General features: G+C 46.9%; 1 protein-coding gene across 13 annotated transcripts in view; it reads right to left on the reverse strand.

Annotated features, from left to right (window-relative positions):
* The window catches only part of Tmem229b (transmembrane protein 229B), a 45,765-nt gene that overhangs the window by 8,970 nt on the left and 15,746 nt on the right, over positions 1-21,049 (reverse strand). For 4 of the 13 annotated variants that reach the window (XM_006515914.2, XM_006515913.2, XM_006515909.3 and 1 more), the window contains exon 2: positions 6,997-7,177. The exons of 3 other annotated variants lie outside the window; for them this stretch is intronic. The gene's annotated coding sequence lies outside the window, so the exon portion shown is untranslated. Of the gene's footprint in view, positions 1-6,996; positions 7,178-9,692; positions 9,759-9,939; positions 10,957-12,621; positions 12,719-21,049 lie in introns of those variants that run through there. 6 more of the 13 variants (XM_011244117.3, XM_030246734.1, NM_001364891.1 and 3 more) reach the window with 4 other exon arrangements.

Raw genomic sequence — 21,049 nt, forward strand, 5'->3', positions numbered from 1 at the left:
AAAGTGTGTCTTTCTAAAATGCCAGTCTGCTGTTTCTCCCCATTAAAAGCCCATTAGTGGATCTTCAACATCAGCATCCCTCAGAGATAGCTGGCAGTGTCCTCCTAGGCTCAGCTCTGCCTCTGGATCCCAGCCAGCCCTATGCTTCGGATCCCAGTATCGCTGTCTTGGCTGGGATGCGCTTCTCGTTTGCTGTCTTTGAATCCCCTGACCCCCACTCCAATCTGCCACAGTCCACGAACCTGCAAATCCTACAATATTCAAGAGTTGTCTCCTGCCCTGTGTGCCACCTCCACAAACCTTGTTCACCTGTCGCAACAGTCAGCCCTCACTTTGCTACGATTCATCCTGAGGCTAACCCCAGTAGCCATCTGAGGGACATTTCACACAATGTGAAAAGAAAAATGTCAGGACTGGAAGCTTTGATTTTGCAAAGGTGCATCCCCATGTAAATGTGCAAAACATCCAGCTACAAACTGTCTGTGGTTGTGACTGTATGTGATTCTTCATTCCATTTTCTGTATACTCTAAACTTGACAAATAAATGGACCCAAGGAAACCTGAAGTCACATAAAACTGATATAGGTTTTGCTTTCTGTGCTTCTCCTCAATACACTTCACAAGTTAGATGTGAACGCAGTGTACTGACTGCCCTCAGGAACCCTAGATCCTGTCTGGACCAAAGTCCTGCCTGATATCCCAAAGCTAGAGAAATGACTCAGGTCCAGACCATTTGTCATTCTTACAGAGGACTAGCATTCAGTACCAAGCAGCCACATAGTGGTTCATAATTGATTGTAACTCAAATTCCAGGGGCTCCAATGTTCTCTTCTGGCCCCTGTGGTAACTACATGCACATGGCACACTTACATACATTCAGGCAAATGCATGAGCACACATATATGAATATACATTAAAAATATTAAAACCAAAATACACACAAATAATCCTGCAAGGATCCTGTCCTTTCTGGCATAGCTTCTGCTGCTAGTTGGATCACCTCCCACTTCAGGCAGGGTCACTATGTCCCTGTCCTAGGCAGCCACTGGCAGCTTTCCCTGCTAAGCAGGCTTACGGGACATCGAGCCATGGAACCAGGAAACCCTGTGAAACAATAGTCCCACACATATAGCCTGGGAGAGCCAATGTGAGGCCCCTGCTTCCCTGTGGCTGCCCAGAGATGAATTAAGAGGAAAGGCCAGCCCTGAGGGTCAGGCTTGAAACCAGGACAGAATGAAAGAGCAAGCATGCCCAGGCACAGCCTTGCAAAGGTCCTCTGTTTTGTAAATTTTCTTCACAGACCAAGAGAGAGCAGGCGTGGGTGACTGGGAAATGCAGGGGTGAGGCATGGGAGGGAGCACAGGTGGTCCAGACATAGAGGTCCAAGACTACTGGGTCTCCTAACATGATTCAGGCCTCTTTGAACTTAGGTCTGTCTGTCCTGCACTCAAGCCTGACTCCTCCCTATGCAAGGAATCCTGGGATAGGGAGTGTCCCACTCAAGTGGTCTCCCCTGAAGTGGCTTGGCATGACTATGTAGATCTCTTATAAGCCAACTTGTGTGTGTGTGTGTGTGTGTGTGTGTGTATGTATGTTCATGTAGTTTGTGTAAGGGCATGTGTGCATATGTGTGTGTCTATACGTGTGTATGTACATACAGTTTCTATGAGTACATGGGTGCACATTGTATGTGTGTATGTTCATGCAGTTTGTGTAAGTGCATGTGTGCACATGCATGTGTGTACACATGTGTATGTGCATGTAGTTTCTTTGAGTGTATGGGTACATTCGTGTGCGTGTGTGTGTGTTGCTGGGGCTCAAATTCAGACCCTGTACATGCTAGGCAAATGTCCTGCTACTGTGCTCCTTCCCTAACCCACTCCTCCCCTTCTTCAGGTTGACTTTAAACCCTGCTCTACTTTGTCGCTGATCTCCTCTTCCTGGAATAGCCAAAAATGTTTTCTCAGCTGGGAACCATTGGCTCCAGCTTTCCAGGTAACTGGGAAGAGCTGGACTTCAAAACTTCAGCAGCAGATGCAAGATAGAAGGAATATATGTCTAAGGGTGAGGGAACATAGGACAAAAGGGGACCAACTCAGAAAATAGGGGGAAGACAGAAGAAGGAACAGAGGGAGCCTCAGGCATGGTTCCATTTCTAGACAGCAGAGGTCAGACCTTGTTCAAGGGATTTTAGCAGGAGAACACAGCTGGTCCACGCAGGATGAATATGGCCAACTGAAAGACCTAGTTGGGTGCAGTCTTTTGTGTGGTGAGTCTTTTTGGTTGGGATGCAACTCCTTGTAGTGGGAGGTACTCAGATGAAAGGTAGAGTACTGATTTGAGAACATTTCAGAATGTCACACCCAACTCCCATCTCTAATTACCGTAGGTGTTGTGTCTGAATTTACATCTAGGTTGGTCTCATCCCATCCTCCTCTGAGGCCAACAGGCCCAGTCCTTATTGTGCCCTCCCTTCATCCGGCTTCCTTACCCTTATGCTCTTTCCAATAACTCCTTTCTCAGCTCTGGAATCAGCCCTGGGAAAGTCTACAGCAGGGGCCAGCAGCTCAGTGGATGACAGCCTCTAAAGATGGGACGATCCAAGCAAACACATTCATGGTGGCACACAGGAGATTATGGGTTGGAAGCATGGGAAAAAGGCATTTGAAGAATGTGGGTGATTTCACCTGCTCACACTTGTTGGAGAAAGAATACAGTGTTCCTGAGAAGGATCAAAACTCAAGGGATTTGTCAATATGAGGGAACGGGTGGTGGGGACAAGGAAGCTGGCTTCTTATATCCTGTCCCTAGGAATATCTCACCTGAAGCTCTCAGAATGTGCTGAGCTCTGTCACAGGATAGTATGACACAGACTGGGCAGTGGAGACATGTGAAATCAGCTTGAGGAGACCAGGATAAACCTGGCAGTGGTGGTGCATGCCACCACCACTCAGGAGGCAAATGTCTATGAGTTCAAGACCAGCCTGGTCTACAGAGTGAAACCCTGCTTCAAAAACACATACACACACAGGGAGAGAGAGAGAAAGAGAGAGAGAGAGAGAGAGAGAGAGAGAGAGAGAGAGAGAGAGAGAGAGATCAGGATAGGCACAGCCAGATGGAATGGCTTTGGTTTTGCCTTAAATTCTGATCTTGTTCCAGGAAGCTAAGATTCTATAACACAATGGCTCTTGGGATTGTTGCCCAGGGGAGCATCTTGCTAGGCTTGGCATCTCATTCTCTTTCCGAGCTTACTCCTCACCCCAGGCACCCAAATCATTACTAACCCACGCTCTGAGAAGCCACACAGCCCATCTAGGAGATCTCTGGGGCAAGGCAGGAAAGACCTTGAGTCTTGTCCCTAAAAGGATTGGGGCTGAGGGTCAATGTGTGTGTGTGTGTGTGTGTGTGTGTGTGTGTGTGTGTGATCATTCTACATCTGAGTTATTGCCGGACCTCAAATGGCCTTGAGTTTCTCTTGTCATCAACGTAGAGACAGGAAAACACATGCTTCAAGGCCTGCATGGGCCACGGAGGCTAGTGCCTGTGGTCAGTGGCTAACTCAGATGCTACCAACTTTCTCTTGACAGGCCCTTCGTTCTCATGACAGGCCCCTGGGTATCACACTGAAGGCCCTGATGAGGTCCCCCTACCTCTCAAGTGACAATAATAACCTTTCTCAGCACTTTCTATGTTTTAATGCAGAGAATTCTGAAGCCCATTTTACAGAGGGGAAAAATGAGGCAGAAAAATTTATATAATTAGCCTATATTCTTATAGATCTAAATGGCTGGGGTGGGAATTAGACCCTCATAAGCCTGGCTCCACCCCTGATCAGCACCTGTACTGCTCCAAAAGCCAGCTACAGGCTCCTCTATGATACTATTTCCAAGGTGCTGTCTCTAAATACTGAGATGGTATTGGGAGTAATAAGACTCATGGAAAACTTATTACTTTCTCACTGGGCCATCAACCAAGTTCACCACTAAGTGTTAGACATAACAGACTCCAAGCCTATTTCTCAGACCAAATTCTGGCAGGAGCCACACATAAACATTCCAAGGTCAAAGCTGAGCCTCACAGCCATGGCGAAGCCACCCTTCAGGGCTTCAAGTCATGAGCCGTTTAAAGACCCTTTGCCAGGGCACACATTACCCAGTACTTTCCTAAGTGCCAATCCACCCTGGTATGGAAATCTGACCCAGCTCAGCCCCGCTTTGGAAATGCCAGCCAAGAGCAGCGGCCTGTGTACAGAATGTCCGGAGGGACCATCTGTCCAGAGCAGTAACAGCCAGGGTGTCAGAAACAACTATCCCACCCCTGACTTTGGAAGGACTCAGACTAAAAGATGAAAAGGACTCCCATCCCAGATGGGAAAGATGAAGGTGATGGACCAGGGATTGGAGTCTGTCCTGGCCCAGAGATTCACTGGGCTTGGGAAACAATGGATGACCTGCAGCTAAGGGCACAGGCTAGGCATTCTGTGTCCTGACTAGAATGCTCTTCTAGGACCTTCATGTGTCTCTCTGCTGTCACTCAACTCGGCTCTCACCCCTCTGAGACTGACCTGATCCCCAATCAAAGGTGGATGTTTGTTACTCAACCATCCCATGGTACTCACACCATCCCATGGTACTCACACCATCCCATGGTACTCACACCATCCCATGGTACTCACACCATCCCATGGTACTCACACCATCCCATGGTACTCACACCATCCCATGGTACTCACACCATCCCATGGTACTCACACCATCCCATGTCACCTTCTCTGTAGCATTCTCTAATAGTCTACTGCTGTTTATGGCCTTTTTCCTATTGCAATGAGAACTCTGGAAGTGGTGAGTCTTAGTTTTCTTCACTGGTGCCTGGCAATAGTGCCTAATAATGAATGCATAGATGGATGGATGGATAGGCGGGTGGGCGGGTAGGTGGGTGGGTAGACAGATAGATGGGCCCAAACAGGCCCAAGGCCTTAAACACAATGGGAATAAAGAGCTAGCTGACTCAGTTTTTCTCCTCTCCTCTCCTCTCTTTGGGGAGATTGCCTTTTAAGAGGTTTTAATTCTAAAATTTAAAAATATCTTTATTGTTTTATTTCAATTACTAAAATAACACATGCTCCAGCTAAAATTTAAATATTATAGGAAGGAATGACTTAGCAAACAAAAGCTCCCCGCCCCCCATTCTTAGAGAAAGTCACTATTAATGGTGCGTTCTTACAAGAAACTGCTGTAGAAGAAGCCTATTCTGGCACCACAGAAAGGAAGAGCAATCATAAGTAGACTTAGGTCACAGAGTCAGTATCTCTTCCTCTTTGCTATCTGCCCACAGGTGCAGCGGAAGGCACTGGGACGCACTCTCTTACTTTCTGTTTTCACAGTCTTTTCCAAGTTCTACAGCCTGTGTGTTCATCCTTAGAATAGCTATATAATGTCCCACCAAGTGGAAAACTATAATTTACTTGACTAAGATGTTGAACAAAGGTAATAACTGTTTTCCATTTCCCCTATTACAGAGAACAGCACAGAAATATCTTCCATGTCTGTAACAAAAGAAATATTGCCATTTTCTTGTTTGAGATTATTTCATAATAAAAGATCTATCTATCCCTCCTCTCCTTTCCTCCCCTCCCTTGTCTCTTCCTCCCTTCCTTTCTTCCTTCCTTCCACCATTTTTGTTTCTTTGAGACAGAGTCATTGATCCAAGGCTGGCTTCAAACTACTGATCCTCCTGCCTCTCAATTAAAGATGTGCATTCTGCTAGCTTGCTTTTTTTCTTTCTTTGCTTCCTTCCTGCCTTCTATCCCCTTCCCCATCCCAAACTGGGGAAGCCCAGGCTTTCCTCTATCTAGATAGCTGCCTGTCTCTGCCCTCCAAGTGGGGAGTGTGCCCCCATGCCCAGCATGGCAGATCTCTCCAGGATTAATTCAGGCAGTGGAACTACCAAGTCAAAGGCGTGGCAGCCTTCAGACTAACAGTGTAGATTGCTATGAGAACCTGTGCCATGTGATGGCATCTAGGTCACTACATCCTCACAGTGACCTCCATAACCCTCTTCCTCCTCTTCCCAGGCCCCCTCAAATCCAGGCCCACTTACCCTATTCTGGCCTCAAATCAAGAACACGTCCTGAAATGACCTGTTAGTAGCACATGATGACTTTGCAAGCATAAGTGAACTGGTAAATAGATTCTTACCTCAGCTAGGAGAGTCAAAATCTATCTACAGCTGAGAAATAACCCAGTTACCTTGTTTCCCAATCTCTGCATATACCAGTATGGAATCAGCTCTGGGCTCCAAGGGACCAGCCCATGGGCTTCTTAGAGGCTATCTAATCAAGCTGGTCTCAGTGCCAAAACAGCCTACGTGCCAACTACCTACCCTGACTTTCTGGAGCTTCCTTCTTTCTGATCCCCAATACCACCATTGTGTTGCCTGCTCTGCACTGACGTAATGGTCTTTGGGCCTCAGGGGTTAGGGAAAGCATCCAATTGCCATTCTTTAAAGTATCATCAAAGAAAAGCCAGAGAGGCGACTGGGCTAGAGGCCAGATAAGAACACCATGCTCTGCAGTCAAGGCCTTTCACCCTGTGTGGTTTGTCTGGACTTAGGAGCCCAACTCCTTGAGGGCCAGTACATTAACTGTTCATAGTATGGGGCAGAATTCGGATTCTAGGTAAGACATAGCCCCCACTACTTGGATGGAAAGCACCCAGGAGCTTCTTGAGTCAGAACATGAAGACACACTCTCCCAGGTGTCTAGTTTTATCCTGGTCATCCAATCTGGGTCTGGCCCAGTCTTAGAAGTCATAAGATGGCTCCAATAGTGGCATAGCCTGAGACTGCTCAGTGCTCACCTCCCATTCCTGTGACAAGCCCTTGGACAGGAAGCAAGCTGAGAACTTGAACCCTTAGACCTGTACCCGTGCTGATAAGATGCCAAATAGGAAGGCAGACTGGGCCAGTGATTCCCCTACATGTCTGGGGCATACTCACTTATCACAGTCTTGACTGCGTAGCTGGGAACAGACATCAGGATCACTGTGCAGCTCTGTCCCAATTTAACCTCGTCTTGGTATCAGACTGGACCTTGACGCCATTCTCAGCAATGTAGATAAGCATTCACCCCAGTGCTCAGTTAATTCTTGACTGGCTGAAGGATGGCTTTCATGTGTCTCTGGGAATAAAAGAGGTGGCTATCATTAGATTAATCCACCCCCAGTTCTAAGCAACAAGGCCAACCAAAAAGCAGATCTAAGGCCAAGTACTCAGCAACAGACCACCAAGATTTCTTTCCTAGGACCTGACATCTCTCAGCCACTCTCTCTGCTCAGGGCAGTTGATTCAGACATCAGAGGCTGGGATAGTTCCCAGGTGATCATCTTGCAGGGTTAGTTAAGTCTTAGGGCCCTTTTTATACCATGCATGAATGCACACTTTGAAACCTAAAAGGAAATATAATTTTAGACTCCAGCTCCATTCTTAGCTTTAAAGTATACTCTGCCATGCAGGGGAGACCTCTATTTACAAGGGTAGTCAAAAACGTCATGGAGGGCAACCAGTACAGGATCTTTGTTTTAGCATTTAGAACAGTGGTTCTCAACTGTCCTAATGCTGTGACCCTTTAATAATACATCCCTCATGCTGCGTTGACCCCAGACCATAATATTATTCCATTGCTACTTCAAACTGCTGCGGTTAGGAACAATAATGTAAATATCTGTGTTTTCTGATGGTCTTTTGGGAGTTGCCACCCACAGGTTGAGAACTGCTGATTTAGAGAATTAAGTATACCACACAAGGAAATGCAGGAAAGCAGAAAGTATGCTAAGCCTCCCTGAACCTGAGCTGAGCCTGGCGGTGCACCCCTTTAATCTTAGCACTCAGGAGATTTAGGCAGAAGAAATTCCCCAAGTCAGATGTCAGCTAGGGTTGCATAGTGAGACCATGTCAAAAACAAAACAAAACAAAACAAAAAAAAAACAAATGAAACAACAACAATAACAACAACAACAACAAACCTCAACTCTTAACTATAATCCACTACTGTAATACTTACTGGTGAGGTCCTTTAAGAGTAAGGTTAACAACTCGCTCGAAGCTGATATAAATCTTACATCATAAGGCCTTTTGCCACATAATTCTCTCAATAATAACCCTAAGACATTTTCTTTTCTTTTTACAATACTAGAGATTGGACCCAGAACTTGGCATACACTAGACAAGGGCCTGACCACTGAGTGATACCCCCAGATCTTTAAAAATTGTGTATCTTACACTACCAGCTTAACAGCACACCTGAAAGCTCCAGAACAAAAAGAAGCAAGTACACCCAAGAGGAGTAGACAGCAGGAAATAATCAAACCCAGGGCTGAAGTCAACCAAGTAGAAACAAAAAGAACTATACAAAGAATCAACAAACTCAGGAGCTGGTTCTTTGAGAAAATCAACAAGATAGATAAACCCTTAGCTTGACTAACCAGAGGGCACAGAGACAGTATCCAAATTAACAAAGTCAGAAATGAAAAGGGAGATAGAACAACAGACACTGAGGAAATTCAAAAAACATCAGATCCTACTACAAAAGCCTATACTCAACAAAACTGGAAAATCTAGACAAAATGGACAATTTTCTAGACAGATACCAGGTACCAAAGTTAAATCAGGATCAGATAAACCATCTAAACAGTCCATCATCCCTAAAGAAATAGAAGCAGTCATTAAAAGTCTGCCAACCAAAAAAAGCCCAAGATCAGATGAGTTTAGTGCAGAGTTCTATCAGACCTTCAAAGAAGACCTAATACCAATACTCTTCAAACTATTCCACAAAATAGAAACAGAAGGAACACTACCTAACTCATTCTATGAAGCCACAGTTACACTGCATATTTTCCCTTGGAGATAGAACAGTTTCTGTCTAATCAGGAACTTGTCACAATTTCCTTTTATAGAGGACTTCATAAGAGATTTTTTTTTCTACTTCTATCACATTTAATGTTCCAAATAGATTTTAAAAACTGGTTGAGTGAGTATTACCTTTTTTTTTTTTTTTTTTTGGTTTTTTGAGACAGGGTTTCTCTGTATAGCCCTGGGTGTCCTGCCTCTGTCTCCCGAGTGCTGGGATTAAAGGCGTGCGCCACCATGCCGGGCTGTGAATATTACTTTTAGCTTCAGAAGATATCATGTATATTTAAGAGGCATTTGACTATTATAAATTATTTTGCTGACTTAAAAAATGTCAATACTGAGCTGTATATTTTAAAATAAATTTTATTAGTTTAATAAAAAAAATTGTGTATCTTGAGTAAGATACACACAACTATCCTGCTTCACAATAGATAGAACTACAACCCTGGCTATCAAGACTAGTAAGATGATGCTTTATTTCAGGAATAATGAAATTAAATGAAGGTACCAGAGCTCCTATCAGACTCCCCTTGACACAGAGCCTTCTGTGCAGGTCTCCAGACAGAACTTTGCTCAGCACATGGGGGCAGCCTGAGAGGTGGCACTATCACCCCCACACATGGGTGGAACACAGAGATGACAGTCTGTACTCCAGGGTCATCTTCCTCCCTCCCAGAGGTTCTGAGTGGAAGCAGATCCTCTCCCATGGCTACCTAAACTAACAACTAGAAAGGTAGAGGACAACAGACAAGACAAAGTTTGAGGGTAGGGGACATAAAACATACCCTGCCATGATTGCTTTAGAAGCTCACCTGTCCCCATGTTGGCTCCTTCCCTGGTGCGCCAGGACTCTGCACAGAGAACACTGAAGGTATGTGTTGTGCCTGTGGAGGGAGGCTGCTGTGCTCAGCTTCACCCATCTCTCCCAATTCCTCTACAAACAGGAACCTCAGCCCTCGCTCACCTGTTCATCTTCCTCCTCTTCCCTAGCCTGCCTAACAGGGCTGGGGCAAAGGTTACCCTGGCACCTACCTATCGCCTGGATGAAAGAGTCTTAAGGAAGCCTGCTCCATATCACCGTCCACCATTTGCACCACCATGACATATGGCCTGGAAAGTTCAATCCCACCCATAGGCACTTCCTTTTTCCTGGGGCCAAGGCAAGCCACAGCAACAGCACAAGTCAAAACAGAAACAGAAACCAAAAACCACATCCTGCTTCTGCAGCCTGGTGCTGCAGCAGCCGATGGCCATCTGCTATGGGCTGAGATCCTATCCTAGGAGATGACACCACTGTGGGGTCAGAGCAGCTCTCTGGAAATCAGCCTCTGGCTGGCTACTTCCTGCTTCTCCGTCTGCTGGCTTTTTCTCTGGCGTGGATGAGATGCAAGGGTTACAGGGGTCCCACCTTTCTCTGCAAATGCACAAGCTGTCCCCAGATCTCTCTTAACATTCTAGCCTTCAAGAGCAGGATCCAAGCTGGGCAGTGGTGGCACACACCTTTAATCCCAGAACTATGGGAGACAGAGGCAGGCAGATCTCTGGGAGTTGAGAGGCCAGCATGAGCTACAGAGTGAGTTCTAGGACAGCCAAGACTACACAGAAAAACCTTGTCTGGAAAAACAACCAGACACCACCACCACCACCACCACCACAACAACAACAAAGAGCAGGAATCCAGGAGGCAGAAACTATGAGGCTCTTTGGTGGTTCATACAGCCTGAGTCAGAAGCCTGAGCAGCACGTGAAATGTATCAGGAGCCCTCATAGCAGCTAACATGCAGGCAGAGCCGGGCCTACTCAAGCTTGTCAATTCTCAGGATTCTCTTAGGACACCTGTGGAGCAGGGAAGGATGAGACAACATCTATTCTGGGAAGGTGGTGGTGGCGACAAATTTAAAGGCTTAGGACATTAAGAAATTTGGTCAAAGGTGGGCAGTGGTGGCGCATGCCTTTAATCCCAGCACTTGGGAGGCAGAGGCAGGTACATTTCTGAGTTTGAGGCCAGCCTGGTCTACAGAGTGAGTTCTAGGAATCCAGGGCTACAAAGAGAAATCCTGTCTCAGAGAGAGAGAGACAGACAGAGACAGAGACAGAGACAGAGAGAGAGAGAGAGAGTAGATTTGGTCAAATCTATGCATCTAATGAAACCCTGGGTCTTGGGCACCTTGCTCCTTTGAAGCCCTGAGGTGGGGGGCTCAGGGATTACAACTCAGTTTCCATCCCTGTCTCCCCCAGCCCTCCTCTGTGGCGTACCTACTCTGACACTTCCTATGCTGCTGCTTTGAGAGGCCACCACAGCCTTCAAAGTCAACCCGGCATTTCCATTTCCATGAGACTCTAACCATATTTCCATAAAATATGTCATCCCATCTGTAAATAACCTCACGTGTGTGTGTGTCACACCGGATGAGTTCCTGGAGACCACAGGTCTTCTATTGGACAGCTGAGCAAGCAGAACAGAGAAGGATCCAGCTAAATTCTTGGCTGATAGAGTCATCTAGTTTGCTATTAACCAAATCTAGCAATGCCTGCAGTTTGTCTATCCATGGTACCTTCGTGGAAAAGGAGCTCTTGCCCGAAAGCATCACCAAGGGGAGGGGTCTGTCTCTGCAGATGGGAGGCACAAAGGGAGTGCTCCTTCTCTTACTTCGATCTCCAAGCACCAGCACAGACCAGGAGGGGGTGGCATGGGTCTGGGTGATACCCAAGATCTGTCTGAAAGTCCACAGGGAGAGTGAGGCTGGGAACAGAGTGTCCCAGACAGGCATCCCTGGGGACACTGAAGGCTCCTACGTAGCAGAGGACCAGGTAGGTTCAGGCCAGAGAACAACAAAGCCCATTTTGTTATTTCTACAATATGCATGGCCAGCCAGTTCTCCTGAGGAGAATTCATTTCCCAAAGAGGTTTAACCAGCAGCTGCTGGCAGGCATGTCCCCTGCGTCATTTTCTCTCCTCTGTAACTATTTAGGGTAAGCTGGGCTTGCAGGATTCAGTCTACATCTCGGACTGGAATCCAAATCCTCTCACCTATTCCATCTCTATAGCCTGGAGCCTAAGAAGGGGGCCAGAGGGGGGTTGCAACAACACCCTTTCACTTGCAGGCCTCTCTCCCCAGAAATCCCCAAATCTCTCAGAAAAAGGCAAAAATCAAATATTCAAACTGGGCTTGGCATTAGCCTGTAATCCCAGCACTCACGAGGTGGAGGCAGGAGGATCGGGAGTTCAAGGCTAGCTTCAGCTACTCATCAAGTTCTACGTGAAACCTCGTCTAACAACAACAATATAAACAACAACACATGGACAACAAATGTGAAAATGTGATCGTTCACCAAAACAAACAAACAAACAAACACACTCTCACAACCAAGTACTTAGCACTTGCACTTCTCTAACCAGCTGTGGGGGACTCCCTACACACACACACACACACACACACACAGAGAGAGAGAGAGAGAGAGAGAGAGAGAGAACAGTTTCTCTACCGATACCAATCGCTTATCCTAACAGTTTTAAAATCTGAAATTCTACCCCAAGGCAATGTCAGTTTCTCCCAGAAATGTGAGTGTTCCCTCCCACATGACTGCCCCACCTCAAATACCAATAACAAACAGGTTTTCACCCACACTTCTGACCACTGACTACAAACCATTATTCCCAGGCCCTCGGTTTCCACCTCACAGATGCCCCACAGAACTCACAGAAACACATACCTTGACAGGGCAGCTGGACAAATAGAAAAATGGAGCAAGGTAGAGATGGGGGGGGGGTGCTGCACAGCCAGCGCCCGTTCAGCAACTGGAGCACCGCACATTTTGATAAGATTGTCAAGAGCTTTATACTTTGAGAGGCTAACGCTGGGGGCTGGAAGGTCCACCCCTCTAATCACTTTATCACAAGGAGTTCTGGTGATTGGCCAGGGCCCCACCCTAAGAACTTCAATAGTGAAAACTCAGGTGGAACCAGAGGCCGACTCAACCTTGTTAGCTCGTTCTAGAGTGAGACCAGCACTCAACACTATGACTTTGGCAGGTTCCCAAGTCACAGAGTGACACCCAAAACTACAAACACAATTGGTGTGCAGGTATTCCAAGAGAGAGGCAGTATATCACTGCCTCCTGGGAAGCAAATGGGAGGCACAGGCACGTGTGTGTGTGTGTGTGTGTGTGTGTGTGTGTGTGTAGACGGCAGCTGGCCCCTCACTGCTTTTGGTTTGGCCTTCCACTTGGCCCTTTGCTCTGGGATTGGACTCTGGAGGTCCCTGCCTCCTCCTCTTCTCACCCCCACCTTCTCTCACTTGGAACTTCTTGTCCTGCCCCCTCCTGTCCCCTCATAGTCCTCCTCACTTAATTCTGCCTTAGCAAGTCCCTTCCAATCTCTCTCTCTTAACAAAACACTGATTGCCAACCAGTACACCCCGGAGTGTTTTTCCTGACAACCTCCCCACACAGCCTCTTCCCTTTCCTTCCCAGGATGTTCACTGGCACCTGGTAGCTCCTACTTAGTGCCTGAAAAGCTGGACAGCTGCTGAGCTTTCTAATTAGCCTCCTGGCTGCGGTCCCAGAGCTGGGCATGTGTTACAGTGAAGAGTCTCCTTGCCTCTCCCTTATCCATAACCCTCCCCACGCAGATCCCATTAGGTCACTGCCAGAGGCTCTAGCAACCTCATGGGATGACCCTAGCAAGCCACCTCCTGTCAGTCATAAGAAACCAGCAGCCTTCCAGCCCCACAGGAGTGACCAGGAATCTGGATGGGGCCCTCCCTCCTCATCACTGTCTGTGTCTTCAGGTGCAAGGGTGACTCCTCATAAAGAAGACTAGAGGTCATTTTTTGTTTTTTGTTTTTTTAAATATCATCCTGAGTGAGGTAACCCAGACCCAAAAGGGCATGCACGACAGGAACCTAGCCTAACTGTCCTCTGAGAGGCTCCACCCAACAGCCAATGAAAAGGGATGCAGGGACTCACACCCAAACAGTAGATGGAGCTCAGGGAGTCTTGTGGAAGAGTTGGGAGAAAGACTGAGGGACCCAAAGAGGACAGGGACTCCACAAGAAAACTAACAGAGTCAACTAACCTTGGGGACTCCTAGAGACTAAATCACCAACCAAAGAACAAGCATGGGTTGGACTGGACCTAGGCCCCCTGCACATATGTAGATGAGCAGCCTGGTCTCCTGTGGGTCCCCCAAACAACTGGAGTAGGGGCTGTTCCTGAGTCCATTGCCTACCTGCCTGCCTGTGGATCCCATACCCCTAAATGGACAGCCTTGTCTGGCCTCAGTGGGAGAGGATGTGCCTAGTCCACCTAGTCTGGTGTGTGGGGTGGGGGTGGGGTGGGGGGGTGGGGACTGACACACAGAGGGGGCCTTTCCCTTCTAAAGGGAATGAGGGGAGGACTTCCATGAAGGGGTATTGGAAGTACAGGAAGGGCTGATATTGAGTTGTAAAGTGAATAAATAAATTTAATTAAAACAAAATAAGAACCACAGCTAGACCTGCCCAGCAGTGTGGTTCAGTGCTCTGCTTCCATAACTAAGCCATCCCAGAGGCTTTCAAGCAACCACAGCCAAGCCCAGGAAGTCTGAGTTCACTGAGTTCACTGTAGGCCAGGCACCTGCCCCTGCCACCACAGACAATTCCCACTCTGGTTGCAAGGTACCCAGTGCTGTATACAGCTCTGGCTCAGCCAACCAAAACCACTGCCTACCAAACAAAGATCCACCAGCCAGAAATGCCCCCTTGCAGGCACTGGCTGCACTAATAACAGGTTTGTTAGTAAGGGAAGGCAAAATGGATTACTTTGACCGATGGTCTAACCTTCCTCCTGCCTGTGGTTTTGACTGATGGTCTAACCTTCCTTCTACCTGTAAGCAAAGGAACTTTTTTTTTTTTTTTTTGACCGTGTTTCTCTGTGTAGCCCTAGCTGTGCTGGAACATGTTTTGTAGACCAGACTGTCCTCAAACTCAGAGATCCACTTACTTTTGCCTCCTGAGTGCTGGGATCATAGCTATTGAACATTCCTTTTTATCCAGGCTAATATGATGGGATTTCTATCACTGTCAATCAAGGAACTCCTAAGACAGGCACGAGGATCACACATCCACATAGCCATCTATCCAGGTCCAACAACAATGGCTCTGATCCTTGCAGACAGAAAGGGAAACATGGGGAGAAATCAGACCTCAAATTGGTAAGTCAGGTTAAACAGTATGGCTAATGTAAGCCTCCCTCCTGGTCATTGTCCAAACCTTAATTGGTAGAAAGGAAAATTTACCTTCCCTTTGCCAGCAACCTAGCAAATCTTGCCCATCTCCTGTAAACAGCACTCATGTGGACCAGGAATAAAGAACATGCCAAGAACAGGAAGTGCACAAATTCTTTTTTTCTCAAAATTCCAAAAATATACCATGTAATTGGGTAGCCGCTGGACATGTGAGATTATTTAAGTGTTAATAGATAAAAGTGAGCTGGGTGGTGGTGGGGCACGCCTTTAATCCAGCACTTGGAACTCAGAGGCAGGTGGATTTCTGAGTTCGAGGACAGCCTGGTCTACAGAGTGAGTTCCAGGACAGCCAGGGCTATACAGAGAAACCCTGTCTCGAGAAACCAAAAAGTAAAAGTGAATGAAATTGAAAACTTATCTCTAAGGTAAACTACCCGAATTGCAAGTACTTGAAGCTAAATATTGCCCTTGTCTGCCATATTGGATAGCAGATATGGAATATTTCTGCTGTCACAGGACATGCCATTGACTAGTACTACTCTAGATTTGCTAACCCTGAGTTCCATTCTGTTGATCCCAGGTATCTTGTGCCTTCAGAGCAGGTATCTGTGTTCTCTCACCAAATCAGAAAGAGGTCACGGTGGCCAAGGCTAGCATTTGAAATGAAGGGAGGGTAACCTTTCATAGAAGTTACTATCTATGGTATGTAAAGTGACTTCTACGCAAGTGACCAGGAGACAGTTGTGGTTATTGAGGAATAAGGTCGGCCTTTGGTTCATGCTATAGCTCAGACTATCAGTAATGCTTTGAAGGTTGAAAATCATTTCTTGATTTTTTTTCTGTGCTAGACAGCTTCCAGTAGGCTAATTCATCTGACTCCACACAAGTCTATGAGATGCACACAGACCAACCAACTTATTTAGGAAGATGAAGCTCAAAGAGGTTAAGAAACTTGCTTAAGTCCACACCTAAAAATTTGGAGGCCAAGGTCTCTACTAGTACCTACCCATCCCATACCCCACATGAAAGATAGAGATAGGGGGCTGGTGAGATGGCTCAGTGGGTAAGAGCACCCGACTGCTCTTCCAAAGGTCCAGAGTTCAAATCCCAGCAACCACATGGTGGCTCACAACCATCCGTAACGAGATCTGACGCCCTCTTCTGGTGTGTCTGAAGACAGCTACAGTGTACTTACATATAATAAATAAATAAATCTAGAAAAAAAAGAAAAAAGAAAGATAGAGATATAAGGGGGAGAGTCTAAGATGACTTGATTTTCCTATAGCAATGAGCCGCTTCAAGTTGACAACAGTTCCTTATGAGCTACTGGACATTACCTATAGGCCCAGGATCTGCCAATCAAGGTTGAAAGGCACCATACCATAACCACAGGAAGGCCACAGTACTGTGACATTGGTAGAGGTCAGAAGACAAACATGCGATATTTATCCTGGGTATAATGCAAATTTATTTAAGGAAGCTTTCTGGACCACAGGCTCCTTATCTCTGTATTCCCATGTTCTAGACAGCACTTGAAGTATGTGTTCTCCAAGAATGAGGAACTTTGGCCAAAAGCAGCCTGAAGGGCAGGTATACTGGGGTGAAGGGTATGGATGGAAGAGCGACGGCTCACTGGTGGAACTATGAATTCCCTGCTTGCTCTCCGCCTGATTCCATCTGGCCCATTTCATTTAAGCGATGGCACCCAGGAAAGGCTGCCAGCCACTTGGCAAAGCAGACAGCAGCCACCTCAGGCACCTTCATGACGACCCATGAGTTCAGCGATCCTGGCCCCTCCCTCGGCTTCTTGCTGGACAGCTCCATCTACTGAGCAGGCACCCAGCCTTGCAACACGCTCAAATTATGGCTCCAAACAGCAGTTAGGCAAGAGTAATTAAAGGCAATGTTATCTCAGTCAGTCTCTCATTAGCCATATAATTAGACTGCTGAAAATAATTAACATTCCTTTTGACAAAGGAAACAGAGGACCCATTACACTCATTAAGGGAGCCTCAAGCCAGTCTAGGAAGCCGAGGACTCCTAGTCCCGCCTGTGGCACAGCGATATTGGGTGACTCAGACCTGGTGGCAAGTCCTGCCCTGGGCCAGGCTGCTGGGTGAGCTGATGCATGTGACACTCTATTCCTCTGTGTATCTGTTACAGATAATAACACACATGCGCACAGGGAGAAAACAACCCCGAGGGAGGTGCAGAGCTACATCGGGGCTGGAGGCCAAGGGCAGGCATGTGCCTCCTCAGAGCCTGAGAATGACAGACAAGACATTTCCTAGGAACAATTAAGCTGAGACAGCACCAGAAAACAAGAAGGAATCACAAGGCCTTCCTGAAGACAGAAGTCAGGTGAGAATAAGTTGAGGCGAATGCCGCCCTCCCAAGAGAACAATGAAATAGCAATAATGACAGCTGACATTCACACAGCACATGCAATGGACACCATTCCATGCATTATCTCACTCAGCGCTTACCCAAATCCTATGTGTTAGAGACTGTCATTGCCTCCCCTATATAAGTGAGACCCTAGGTGGTTATAGGGGACTGTCTCCAGATCATGATACCAGGGCTGGGCTGCAGAGTCTCTGCTCCACTGGAGGGGCACTTTGCAGGGTCCATACTTAAGAGATGTGACCTGAAAATGTGAAGATGAGAGGCAAGGAGCACACTGGATTCCTGCAAAACTGAACCAGCAAAGACAACAGGAATGAAATGACTTAAAACATGATAAGTAGGAGTTGGCTCTCTCCCCCACGGTGTGGCTCACTGGGCTTGAACTCCGGTCATCAGGCTTGGTAGCAAGTGCCTTTACCTACTGAGCCATTTCATTGGCCCCAGAAGCTACTTTAAAATGCCTAGCATGGTACGAGTACTTAATAAGATTTTGTTGAACAAAGTAAAAAGCAGTAGCCCCTGTCTGTTATACCAACCCAGGTCTCATCAGGGCTGCCCATACCTGGCTGTCTCTCAAACACATACATGCTCTAGCCTCTTGGAGTCTGTTCAGAATTTCTACCCCCGACTCCACCTGGAATGGCTCTGTCTCTCATCTTTGTTTACCCATCTGTTCTTCAGTGCTCTCTCAAAAGATTTTGCTCTCATGGATGAAAAAAAAATTATTCTCTCTGGAAAGAGTCCACCACAATCCTTCTGACCCCCCAAACTCTTAAAGGCACCTATTTCTCCCGGGTTCCAGTGCTGGTTGAACTGTCCTGTGAGGTCACAACATTGACAATCCACAGGCTTCTTACCTTTTAGGAGGTTCAAGGCTTGTCTTGGTAGGCCAAAGAGAGGCCTCCTTTAATACCCCACTGTGTGCAATTAAGCTGAGTAATCTTTTATGTCATTTGCATGAAGGACAAGTCAGCTTCTACTGATGGGAGGATGAGGAAAATAGTGTGGAGAAGCCATGACTCAATGAGTCCAGGCTCAGCACAGCCTGGCTCTTCCCCAAGGCCATGCCTTCAGAATGGCCCACCTGGCCCTAGAGAGATTTGAACTCCCACCCTTTAGGCTAATCAGAAATACCTGTAAACACACAGGGGCTAGTTGGGGATTGGAGTAGAACAGACATGAAAGCAGTCCTGGAAGGAGGAAGAGACAGCCCCTCCAGGCATAAGAACGCGACACTGGGACTTCTATCATCTGCTAAAGTGCCCCCCACCCAGCGCATTCTCTCCCTTCTTTGCCTTCTTTTCTGTCATTTTTTTTCTTTCTCTTCCCAGGATCAGGTGATCTGTATTCTAAGGCCAAAAGACATGGTTAAACTTCTGGCATTATACCTACATGTCATTAATGTATTCTGACACCTCATTTCAATGTGCCTGGTCACAATGTACCTGGTCACTCCATAAGCCCCCTAAACGTGAGTCGTACTACTGGCTAAAACCAGAACCTTTGAGGTTTCAAGAACTTGCTAGTCTCACTCACACTGAGGCTTCCAGGACAGTTTCTCCCTTTTAAGATCTCACCTGGGCTTCCTAGAGCAGAAACTCCATTTGCAAGACCCTCTACCATCCCCTCCACTGAATTCTAAAATAGCATCCCCTACCCCCCCACACCCCTACCCCGCCACACACACATACCACATACGCCCTTCCCAGCTTCACTGTCTAGCTCTGTGCGGCCACTTTAAATAACACACAGCCAGGTCGCAGAGTCTCCCTGAGGGCAACAGGGATGGAGCGAACTACAGATGCATTTACTTAGTAATGCAGACATCCTTATATGCATCTTGCATGTGCAGACCACGGGATGCTAAACAGGCTGAGTATGAATGCTGAGGCACAACAGAGAGCTGGCAGTGTTTAAAACATAAAATCTTGGAGGGCTAAGGGTACAGTATCAAAGTCCAAAAGACCAACAACCTATTCCCTATTACAGTGTATTTTGCTGTAAAAACAGGATCTTTTATGTCAATCTTATTATCTATGCATTCACTGACATGTTCATTAAACAATCACTCAGTACCTATTTGCTCCATCAGATGTGTACATGCAAAGACCACAGAATCTGAGACCCTGGCCCAGGCCAAGCATCTTGACACTTTATTGGGCACACTCCTACATGCATAGGACATCAGAGAAAAGTATTTAAAGAGTGGGATTGGGGCAGGCTCAGCGGCAGAAAATTGTCCAGCATGTTTGAAGGCTAGGATTTATTCCCAGCATAAGAGAGGGTCAAGAAAGAGACCCGATATCCATTCTGAAGACTTGCAAAACTCTTAAACCAGCCCAATAGTAAATTAGGTATTGCAATCCTAAATCCTAATGAGGAATGAGCAACCAACACAATTAGCTAAAACGATTAGGAAATCTGACCCAGGTTAACGCAGAGTCATCATGGAAGACAAAGGGCAGGACTCCTGAGTGATTATCTGGAAGGAAGGGTTGAGGATGCCACCCAGACTTCTGCCCCTGGCTATGGTGGTGTCATTCCCTGAGAGAAGAGGATCCAGGAAGAGGTGCAGGTCTAGGAACCCACAGTAGCTTTGTTTCAGATGTTCTTTGTGTTTGAAGTACAGATAGGATAGCCAGCTCAAGGCTGGACATGGCCTGGATTCCTCTGATTCTGGGGTCTTTGCATTTACACACCTGACGGGACAAACAGGTAACTGAGTGATTACCTAATGAACACGTCAGGATGGAGCACAGCAGTGGAGGAGCATCCTGGGGAGGAGGGTGACATCTGAGGCCGGCAGAGGATAGGCCTTGAGGAGGAGCCAGAGGAAGGCATAGGAAAGCAGGAGCATGCTGAGGAAAAGACACTGGGACCCTGTGAGGCGGGAGGGAGGAGAATGCCCAAGGCCAGGACCAACTAGAGAGGAAAGCTGTCCAGGGGATGAAAAATCTTGACAGCATAGGGAACTGGTGAGTGTTTAGAAAGGTGTGGTTGCAAAAAGTGGACACTGGGCTGGCCCAGGAATGTACTGAGGACTTGAGAAGTCAGCTCATGAAGGAGAAGCTGCTGAAGCGGACATGAGAAAGGTCTCCCCCCCCAACCCATTCTTCCTTCTCTCTCCTTCCTCTAACCTTATCTTGCCCCACCTCTTCCCCCTTCTTCTCCTTCATTCCTTTTCTTCTCTCTCTCCCTTTGAATATAAGAGAAGTCTAAGAGAGTTTGAGGGCTAGAAAGACATCAAGTGAGGGGGAGTCCTAGACTGACCTGAGCTCAATCCCAGAGTAGGTAGGACACATGTGCCTTTAGTAGTAGTAGTAGTAGTAGTAGTAGTAGTAGTAGTAGTAGTATTGGTACTAGTAGTAGTAGAGATGAAACCCAGGGCTTCTCACACTCTAAGTACTTACCTCTATATCCTCAATACATGTGTATTGCTTGAATCTTCTTGACAGAGAAGACAAGCAGACATATACGATTAAGTGTAACTTATGTAAGGTTATACAAACA

This window comes from Mus musculus, chromosome 12 (genome assembly GCF_000001635.26).
Source record: "Mus musculus strain C57BL/6J chromosome 12, GRCm38.p6 C57BL/6J".
Lineage (NCBI taxonomy): Eukaryota > Metazoa > Chordata > Mammalia > Rodentia > Muridae > Mus > Mus musculus.